The 11,161-nt window shown below is 46.9% G+C and overlaps 1 protein-coding gene across 1 annotated transcript in view; it reads right to left on the bottom strand.

The window, feature by feature from the left end:
• Window positions 1-5,962, bottom strand: part of TMEM39B (transmembrane protein 39B) — a 38,524-nt gene extending 32,562 nt beyond the window's left edge. Inside the window, exon 1 of the mRNA XM_021716959.1 lies at window positions 5,956-5,962. The gene's annotated coding sequence lies outside the window, so the exon portion shown is untranslated. The remainder of the gene's footprint in view (window positions 1-5,955) is intronic.
• Window positions 5,963-11,161: the final 5,199 nt, after the last annotated feature.

The raw sequence follows: 11,161 nt of genomic DNA on the forward strand, positions 1-11,161 counted from the left end.
GCAGCCTCCACTTGCTGGGCTCAGGTGATCCCTCCACCCCCCAGCCTTCCAAGTGGCTGGAACTACAGGCATGCACCACCAAGCCGGCTAATTTTATGATTTATTGTAGAGACGAGGTCTCGCCAAGTTGCCCAGCTGGGCTCGAATCCCTGGACTCAGGCAGTTCTCTTGCTTGTCTCCCAAAGTGCTGGGATTACAGGCATGAGCCACCACACCTGGCTAGAATATGTACTTCTATTCCAGGATCTTACCAGAAACATCTAGAGCTTTGGTCCTTTTCACATCTACCTCCTGGAGGCTCCCTGGAGAAAATAATAGGATGGTAGGATGTTGGCTAGGCTCTTGTCTTTTTGGCATCGTGAAACCTTACTTCCCCTCTCTGAGTCATTTCCTGATTAACTTGCTCTCTATTGGTTCTTCCAGTTTCTGAGGAAATGCCAATCCCATCATTGGGTGTTGGGAGTTGAGACTCTTCTTTAGACCAATGTCCAAAGCTGTCAAATATCTTTTTAGGACAGGGTCTCATTCTGTCACTCAGGCTGGAGTGCAGTGGTGCAATTACAGCTCACTGTAGCCTCAAACTCCGAGTCTCAATTGATCCTCCCACTGCACCCACCCAAAGTACTGGGATTACAGGCATGAACTACCACACCTGGACCAAATCTGTCCTTTATTTATTTAAACTATTTTAAAAAAATTTATTGTAGAGATGAGGTCTCGCCAAGTTGCCCAGGCTGATCTCAAGCCCATGGGCTCAGGCAATCCTCCCACCTTGGCCTCCCAAGGTGCTGGGATTATAGAAGTGTCACTGTACCCAGCCTAAACTATTTTTTTTTAAACTTAGGTTTGTTATGGAGATGGAATGTTGTCCAGGCTGGTCTCTAACTCCTGGCCTCAAGCAATCTTCCCACCTCAGCTTCCCAAAGTGCTAAGATTACAGGCGTGGGCCACCAAGACTGACGTCAAATCTGTCCTTTAAATCAGATTTCAAATAAGATTATGCAGACCTCTGGGGGTACACAAAAGTGATGAAACCACAACATAAAACATGATGCAGCTTTCTGGAATGTCAGTTTTATTCAATGCAAAGGTAAGGCAGCATTTTTATTATTAAATTGCAGTTATTTTATTTATTTATTTTCTTGAGTTGGAATCTCACTTTGTGGTCTAGACTGGAGTGCAATGACACGCTCCCAGCCACTGCAGCCTCGACCTGCTGGGCTCTGGCGATCCTTCCGCCTCAACCTTCCAAGTAGCCGGAACTACAGGCGCGCGCTACCACGTCCGGCTAGTTTTTGATTTACTGTGGAGACGAGGTCTCACCAAGTTACCCGGCGGTTCTTGAACCCGAGGCAATCCACTCACCTCGGCCTCCCAAAGTGCTGGGGTTACAGGCTGAGCCACTGAGCCCAGCTAAATTGCAGTTATTAAAGAGCACCTTCTCTGGAGCCAGACTTCTCAACTCCACCACTTACTGGCTATGTGACGTTAGGAAGTTACTTGTCTCAGTTTCCTCAATGTAAAGTAAGGATAGTATTAGTAACTGCCTTACGGGATTGTGAGGACCAAGTTGGTCTGTGTAAAGTACTTAGAACAGTTCCTGGTACCTATTAAGTGTTACTCAAGTATTAGCTATTATTAAACCATGAAGTACAAAGTAAACTAATGTAAATTTAAGATTGAAGGCTTTGAAAAAAATGTCCCCTGCAGCGCCATTCTAACCCCCCAGGGATTTGCTTCATTTTCTCATGACAGCAAGAATACTTACATCTGATTTTCACTATGAGAGCCTATAAGAGAAGGCAGCATCTTCACATTCTTCAGATTCCCAGGGTCATTTTCACTCCATGTAGACATTAGTCTCCCCACACTACCTTTCACCTCTCAAGATCACCCATTCACTTGTTCTCATTCAGACATTTGTCTTCCCACATCCTATATTTATTACAAATACATGCAAAGTATAGGACACTTGGAAAGCTTTGTATTTTTTGTTTTAAAAAAATGGATAGGATTTTGACAAGTAATATATTGGAGGCGGGGGGGGAGGGGAAGGGTAATGTAGAGGGAACAGCATGAGCTAAGGTCCAGAAGTAGGCTATGTTCCAGAACAGTGAGTTCATTTTGGCTTGAGTAACTGAAGATGAGGCTGGGAAAGAGTTCAGTTCAGATCATCTAATGATCCTGAATGCTAACCACGGTAAAGAATTTAGACTTGATTTCAACTTTCTCAGTGTTTCATTTGTAAAATTAGGATAATTACTATGTTATCATGAAGATGAATGGAGAGAAACAAACAGATGGGTTGAAGTGGCTATTATTAGGAGTTGGAGACAGATCCTTTTTTTGTGATGTAGAGCAACCATCCCACCTCTCAAGGTGGCCTGAAATTGTCACATTTGGCTTTCTTGTTTTCCTGCAATGCACACCTTAACCACCAGAGGGAGCCTGAGACAAAGGAATCCAAACAAAGCACACCAGGGAACGTGAGCTGAGCAGAAGATGTGGAATTCGACACCAATTCCAGGGATTCTTTTTTTTTTCTTTGTGAGTCGGAGTCTCACTCGGTCGCCCAGACTGGAGTGCAGTGGCCGCTCCCGGCCACCGCAGCCCCGACCTGCTGGGCTCCGACGATCCTTCCGCCTCAACCTTCCAAGTAGCTGGAACTACAGGCGCGCACTACCACGCCCGGCTAATTTATTTATTTATTTATTGTAGAGATGAGGTCTTGCCAAGTTGCCCAGGCGGGCCTCGAACCCGCGGGCTCAGGCAATCCACTCACCTCAGTCTCCCAAAGCGCGGGATTACAGGCTGAGCCACCCAGCCCAGCTTCCAGGGATTCTTTTTTTTTTTTTTTTTTTGAGTTGGAGTCTCACTCAGTCGCCCAGATTGGAGTGCAGTGGCCGCTCCCGGCCACCGCAGCCTCGCCTGCTGGGCTCCGGCGATCCTTCCGCCTCAGCCTTCCTAGTAGCCGGAATTACAGGCAAACGCTACCACGCCTGGCTGATTTTTTTGATTTATTGTAGAGATGAGGTCTCGCTGTCCAGGCGGGTCTCAAACCCGCGGGCTCAGGCAATCCACTCACCTCAGCCTCCCCAAGGCACGGGATTACAGGCTGAGTCTCAGAGCCCGGCTTCCAGGGATTCTTAAAGGGAGGGTAGGGAAGGGATCCAGATGCCCCTCGATCCTTTTCCTTCTTTAACCCATCCCAGGGAGAGGTGGTAAAGCATGCTACCACAACCTAGAGCTTAGCAGCTATCCAGGCCAGATCTGGCTTGGGAGCCCAGGTTTCTCTACTCAAGTATCAAAAGGCTTTCTACTCATAAGCCACTAGGCCCAACTCCTTCTTGGGCTGCCCCGTGTCAGGTTAAGCTATCTAGCTAGACTTGGGAACCTTAGAAAAAGGAGCAGGGGCATTTAGGAAGGAGGAAGGGGAGAGTCATATATGAGTTTTCTTTTTCTTTTTTTTTTTTTGAGTTGGAGTCTCTGTCGCCCAGACTGGAGTGCAGTGGCCATTCCCGGCCACCGCAGCCTTGACCTGCTGGGCGCCAGCGATCCTTCCGCCTCAGCCTTCCAAGTATCTGGAACTACAGGTGCGTGCTACCACGTCTGGCTAATTTTTGATTTATTGTAGAGATGAGGTCTTGCCAAGTTGCCCAGGTGGGCCACGAACCCGCAGCTGAGTTTTCTTTAGGGTGACATCCACATAGCATCGGGACCTCAGACTTCAGGTCTATCCGAAAAGGCCGGGGTCCTTGCTTCTCTAGTCGTGACTTACCAGCCTAGTGTTCTACAGAATTTTTACAAGACCTCCCTTCGCTTTCTTTGTATTCTCCATTTATCTACAGCAAGCTAGGCAGGGATTCCTCTGTCACAAATGTAAAATAAAAACCCAAAGACGTTGAACAATTTACCTAAGATCAAACAGCGTCAAGGGCAGAGTCACACCTGTCAGCAGCATAGAAGTGGCTCTGAGGGGCCAAAGAAAGGGAAGGAGGAAGGTAGAGCAACAGCTGTCAGGGCCTCAAGCATGGCTCCAGTCAGGCCTCACCCCCCTCCCCGCCCCCCTGCAGCAGGCCCCAGGCTGCAGCCCCACCTCTTTGCTCCAACCTGTCCCGAGATCCCATCACCCTGGCAACAGTCAGAGAAAGGCCCAGCTAAAATATTTATGGCTCAAAACAGTCCAGAGGCTTGGGGACAGGGGGAGGTAAGGGCTGACGTCATCCCTTCTCAGCTTGCAGGGGAGGTGACTGACAAGCAGGGCAGCTGGATGGGTGGACCAAGCCCACTAGTACAGGGCTCTCAAAGGAAGATCCCAAGGACTGACTATAAGTGGCAATGGAGGAGGGCGAAGGATGTGTGTGACAGACATGACAAGTGACAGGACTGGATAAGACCCACAAGCATGGGAAAAAGGAGGAAGGAAACGTCAGTGTTGAGTTGTATCATGTCTCCACCCCATGCTAGGCATTTCAAACACATTTCATTTGCTTCTCAAATCCCGTGTCTTGGGTAGGGATTATTCTCCTACTTTGATGGAGTAAACAGGCCCTGAAAATACACAAGTGATAAACTGGAATTTGAATTCAAATGTTTGGCTTCAGCCTTGTGAGCTTTCCTATAAAATTCCGTGACTCCCAAGTAGATATCCTGCACTGGAGGTTGAGGGTATGGCTGCTAATGCTGTTCCTTAGACAGTGACTCAAGTTCTGTGCCTCTATTTATCTATGACCAGGATCCCATCTGATCCTCCCACTTCCCACCCCAAACTCCTCCCTTGTACACTGAACTGAAGCGGGTCTAGAAATGCAAGATGAAGGGACTCTGGCCACAAAGTGACGCCTAGGAGACCAAGAAGCCAAAGAAAGTGCAGGCTTTGTGGCCAGCCCTGGATTGAGAGCCTTTAATGCAATCACAGGGCAACAAACTCATCAAGGTTTGCCTGTGACTCTCCCAGTTTCAGCACTTAAAGCCCTGCATTCCAGAAACTCTGTCTCAGGTAAACCTGATGCTATGTCACCCTAGACAAAACCCTCAAATAAATACAATGCTTTACTGTTTCAAAGCATTTGTGGCTGTAAGAGGTACAAATAGGTCAAAAGTATGGGACTATGAAGTCTGACAGCACCTTTTTTTAAACTTAGGCAAATTTTTTATCCTCCTTGAGTCTCAGTATTCTCATCTGTAAAATGAGTATAACGGATTGGATTAAGCGAAACAGTGCATATAAACACCTAACATAGTGCTTTGGTACATACTAAGAAATCAATAAATTATTACCTATTACTAATTTATTTTGAATTGGAGTCTCACTCTGTCACTCAGGCTGGAGTGTAGTGGCACGCTCATGGTCACCGCAGCCTCCACCTGCTGGACTCAGGCGATCCTTCTGCTTCAGCCTTCCGAGTAGCTGGAACTACAAGCACGCGCCACCATGCTGTTAACTTTTTGACTTACTGTAGAGATGAGGTCTTGCCAAGTTGCCCAGGCTGGTCTCAAACCCATGGGCTCAGGCAATCCTCTCGCCTCAGCCTCCCAAAGTGCAGGGATTATAGGTGTGAGCCTACCTATTATCTATAATAATCAACAATGAAGACAAAAACAGACTCAAGAGATTAGAATAGCTTGCCCAATGTAAATCAATATCAATGTGTTTTTCCATTATACTTCAGTTCCTGTTAAGAATGAGTCCAAGCTCATTAGAATGCCCTAGGCAATTAAAATGCAGACAGACTCTCTTTTCTCCCTAAACTCAACTCCTTTCTTTGTTCCTTTGTTACAGTAAATAACCAGAAGGCATTAGGGAGGGGGCAGTGTTAGAGGTTCCTAACCTCTCAGGAAGCTCCATGTAAATCAGCCTAAGAATAGGCCATAGGAAACCAGAAGCCTATCAAAAGGCTTACTTTCCAATCCTTCAACAAAATGCTACCACAGGCCAGGCATGGTAGCTCACACCTGTAATCCCAGCACTTTGGGAGGCAGAGGGGAGAGAACTGCCTGAGTCCAGGGGTTCAAGATCAGCCTGGGCAACTTGACAAGACCTTGTCTCTATAATTAACCAAAAAGTTAGCCAGGTATGGTGGTTCACACCTAAAATTCCAGCTGCTTAGAAGACTGAGGCTCAAGGATTGCAGGTCGAGGCTGTGGTGGCCGTGACCGTGCCATTGTATTCCAACCTGGGTGACAGAGTGAGACTTCGACACACAAAAAAAGGAAAGTTTAGAACAAATAGCTGGACCAGTACAGCTGGAAGGAAAGTGGCAGCTAGATAATAGAGGCTAATAGAGGCTACCAAAATGGGACCATTCATCACTTGACCAACCTTTATTGAGCTCCTCAGGGCAGATACTTGTTGGGAAAGGAATATAGTGCAAAGGTGAAAGAGTAAAAGCCCTACCCTCCTAGCACCTTCTGGACAAGGTAAGTAATAGGCAAGGAAGAGAAAACAGGTTCCGAGGTTAAACAGCTTGCCCGAAGTAACTGAATCTTCTCGCTTGGCTTTTCTCAGCCTGTTAGAGCATAACTGACCACCTTCTCTTGGGAGCCCTCTGGAAGTGTTCAAGGGCTCCCAGGCTGGCACTCACAACACGGATGTGGCAGTGGGGAAGCAGGAGGTGGTGGTAGGGTGTTCCAGCCAGTTCTGTGGGAGGCTAAGGGGAAGCAGGCAGACTAGGGATGGCACAGTACAAGTTGCCAGTTTATTCCCACCTAGGAGGCGGTACTAGGGACACCACTAGTACCCTTCAACTCTTTAAAGTCCTGAGCAGGTTTAACTGTTAGCACCACAGTCCCCTGCAGCCTTGAGGACTCCATTCTGGGTCTAACAACTCTTAGGGATCCTGACTTTCTGTGGGTAAATCAGACAGATTAAGAGGTAGAGTGAAACAAAACTGTTGATCTCGTCTCCTGGGTTTCTCTGGGCTCAGCAGATTGCCCGCAGGCCAGCCTTTATACAGCAGGTAGCTCTCCTGGTTTCCGGAGTCCACTGATGGCTGCAAAGACACAATGCAGATGATTAAGAAACATGAAGCTCCCATATCAGGGCACTTCCCAGCCTCCCATATGGTCAGGCTGCCTCCCTCACCATAACACCAATTCTAGTTGTTTCATTCAATCCACAGGCTTCTAGGTACACAGATGGGTAGGAAAGAGATGCACACAGCCTATGAATTCTTTTTGTTCGTTAGTCAGGTAGTGAAAATGGAGTTTTACACCTCATACTTCCTATCCTTGGCAATTTCTGCCTGAACTAAGTGATCCAGGAAAGAACCAACTAAACCTTTGGGGGACCTTAGCTATGTAAGCTTTGAGACCACCATCTATGCAAAGGGAAAAATGCTTTCTGCTCTTCCTGAGATGTGAAAAAGATCAACAAAGAGCTTCAAAGCCTTTTGAAGAAAGGGAATGAGAAAACAGGCAAGCTCTCATCACTATTATTAACTCAGTTCTAGGATCATGGGGCCATTCCCATCTGGATGTACGAGGGGCTCATGCCAGCCCCAAATACCCAGGGTTGCCCACAGGAGAGACACCCCCTAAGCTTGGGGCACAGGGCAGGGGCCTGATCGCATGTGAAAATCCACAGCAGTGCTTCCCATCTTTTAAATGGCGCCATCATCCCCCCAAGTTGTTCCAGCTGGTATCTGGACCCTTAATACAACCCTATTCTCTCCTATCTAATCAATCACCAAATTATAGCCATTCTATTTCCTAAAAGTTCTTGAATCCACTTGTTTACACCTTCAATACTATTCTCCTACAGCCATTTCTCACTTCTTGCCTAGACTAGACTAGCAGATCTCCTAACAGGTGACCTTGACCATACTCCACTCACCAGCAAGTTTTAAACCCAGAAATGGAACTCTCATTTCCCACCCTTCCTCCTGCATCCATGATGCCCTGAGAATGAGGCCCAGCTTCCTTGAACCTGCTTCAGTCCTAGAATGTGCTCTCTGTCCTTTTCCCAAGCCCTCTGCCTAGCTAAGTCTTCCTTTAGATGTTGTGTTGCTGAAACATCACTTCCTCAAGGAAAACCCGTGTCAGGTTGTGTGCCCTCACAGCATCTTGCTCTTTTCTTTTATAGAACTTAACACAATTGAAATTATTTGTTATTTATGAGATAATCTACACAGTGTCTGTTTTCCCAAATACACTATAAGCTCCATGAACCCTGGGATCATTTTAACTTGTTCACATGCCACTGGATCTCCACTGTCTAGCACATAGCAGGCATTCCAATTTAAAATAGTGAATGTATAAAGAAAAAATAGAATGAAAGGGGACATTTGCACTTATTTCTGGAGAGCTCATAAAGAATCCTATCAGACCAAAGGTATTTCTTTTTCTCAAAGGCAGAAACAGTTTGTTTGCTACATTCCAGTCCCAAGGAGCCTGAGACGGAAGGACATCCCCCCCTTTTTTTAAGTTGGAGGTCTCACTCTGTCGCCCAGGCTGGAGTGCAGTAGCACACTCACGGTCACCCCAGCATCGCTCTGCTGGGCTCCAGCGATCCTTCCGCCTCAGCCTTCCAAGTAGCCGGAACTACAGGCGCGCGGTACCACACCTGGCTAATTTTTTGATTTATTGTAGAGATGAGGTCTCGCCAAGTTGCCCAGGCGGGTCTTGAACCCGTGGGCTCAGGCAATTCATTCACCTCGGCCTCCCAAGGCGCAGGATTACAGGCTGAGCCACCGAGCCTGGCCAGGACCCCTTCTTATATCTAAAACTAGGCATCAATAGGAACCATGAAGGCTGCTGAGTCAGAAGACCGAGAGAAGAATCAGTCCTATATCTGACCCCAGACTCTTCTATTTCAAGTTCTCCCACACATCACAGTGCCTGGAAGAAAGAGACTGGCTACTCTGAGGCGGGCCCCAGAGGTTGACAACTCAACAGTCAATTCAGGTATCTTTTTTTCCCCTCCATGTCAGATGGGTAATGTGACGATGTCATAACAAGGTTTGTGGGTGGCACATCTCACACGTGCGTGTGAACACCCAATCACTGCGCTTATGAACTACAAAAGGATCAAATTCAGGCATCTTAATGCAGTACTGAGCTCAGAAATGGTGCCCAGATTTCTGGCAATGTGCCCTATTTAGCTAATTAACCTGGGCTGATAGACTGGCTGTGCCTCACATTCTCTCAGAAACATCTCAAATTATCAATCCTTTTTCAGGAGTCTCACACTTCCCCAAATTTGCCCTAGAAATGAAAAGGCCTCCTTGAAGCAAGAAGCTCCCTAAGTCCAAGGAAGCACAGGGCTAGCTTGCGTACCTGTTGGAGAATTCCAACCTGTTCATTCTTTGCCTGAGATGCAGCCACAACCAATCATTACAGCATAGGCTAGAAATGAGACTAGCACTGCTGCGAAGCTACTGTATTTGTAGCCAAGGAATGCCAAGAAGCTAAACCTCAGCAGTATGGCTATGAAGTTCAAGTCCCTTTCAGATACAAGTCTCCTTCCTTTTCTAAAAGAAAGCTGCAGTTGGCAGAACACTAGATGAGCACACATCCTTAGCCTCAGAGCCAGAACAGACAATTCAGCAGAAGACCTCTAGCCCTGGGCTAAGAAAATTGATTCTAGAGGTCAGTGAACATCCTGCTTCCTTTTACCCGTCCCCCCCTCCCCCCCGCAAAATGGTGAATCTGCTGCTCTCTTTGAGAGCCCAGGGCAGCATCAGGCTACAATAGGACTAGGGGGCAGTGTCCACCATAGGTCTTTGTTCCTAAGGGGCCTAGAAGGATCAGGCCCATTTCTAGGCCTGGAAACAAAAGAACGGGTAGCTAGGCAGTGTTGTGCACTTCTTCCCCTCCCCCGCAGCAGCTGCTGTCTCAGACAGCTGTTTCCAGCCTGTCTGCTTGATGCTATTAAATATTCATCAGATGCTTGCTCGCTTTAAACATGCAATGATTATTAATCTGAAGAGCAGGAGGTATATGTGGGTCCGAAAGAGAGAGGGGAGGGCTCAAAAGGACCCAAGTCTTTTTTAACTTCAAGAAACCAAACAGAAGGCACTAGTGCTATACACCGAAGGCAGGAACTCCTTTCAGTGTAAGCTGATCCTGTGGTCCCTGGAGAGACAGAGGAGACCAGAAGGCAGCTAAGTAGAAGCAGAAAGGCTTGGGTCTAAATTCCAGTTCTTGGACTCTGTGGTCATCATAATCTCTAGATGTCCATTTCTCACTCTATGTACAGGTATGATCGTTGCTTCACAGGGTTATTTGTGAAAATTAAATGAGATGCTGTATATGATACTCCCAGCACAGAGTTATTAGCACATGTGCTTAAAATGGAAGCAGAGATCTCATCCATTAAGGACCTGAACAGTGGTGAAGCAAAGCCTTGCATAACAATCCCTTAAGAGCAAAGTCTCTAGGAGTGGACAAACCTAGAGTTCTGGTTTCCAATTCACAGAGTAGATGAAAGGAATAGGACATGAGGAGATTCCCTTAACATATGGCAAAGTCCTAATATCCCATCCTCAAACAGATCAAATACCAGACAGGAAAGATGATTCTCCCTTCTGAAAAAGTAGGGCCCAAAAGACCATCAGGCAAGAGGGAGGGCAGGAGGACAACATGGGGGGAAACATCCCCTCTGCCCTCCTATAATAAAGTAGTGCCACTTCTCAGAAGGCTTTCTTCTATTGCTTATTTTTCCAACCTCACTGGCACAATGATAAACAGGTAGGATTCAACTCACTTTTATACTTAAGGCCTTAAATAGCTCTCTAAAGTCTAGATTCCTTAACTAATATTTAGTTTTCAAAATTAGCATTAACCATCTTTTTCCACTTCTATTTATAACTAATATGCGAGTGCTTACTACATGTCATGTTGAACTTTTTTTTTTGAGTCGGGGTCTCACTCTGCTGCCCAGGCTAGAGTGCAGTGGCACACTCACGCAGCCTCGACCTGCTGGGCTCAAGCGATCCTTCTGCTTCAGCCTTCCAAGTAGCTAGAACCACAGGCGCGCACCACCACACCTGGCTAGTTTTTTGGATTTATTGTAGAGATGAGGCTTTGCCATGTTGCCCTGGCTGGTCTCAAGCTGGTGGGCTTAGGCAATCCTCTCACCTCAGCCTCCCTAAGTGCTGGGATTACAGGAGTAAGCCACCACACCCGGCTGCACATTTTTTTTTTTTTTTTGAGTTGGAGT

This window comes from Carlito syrichta, unplaced genomic scaffold (genome assembly GCF_000164805.1).
Source record: "Carlito syrichta isolate Samal-C Ts95f unplaced genomic scaffold, Tarsius_syrichta-2.0.1 Scaffold309100, whole genome shotgun sequence".
In the NCBI taxonomy this organism is placed as follows: domain Eukaryota; kingdom Metazoa; phylum Chordata; class Mammalia; order Primates; family Tarsiidae; genus Carlito; species Carlito syrichta.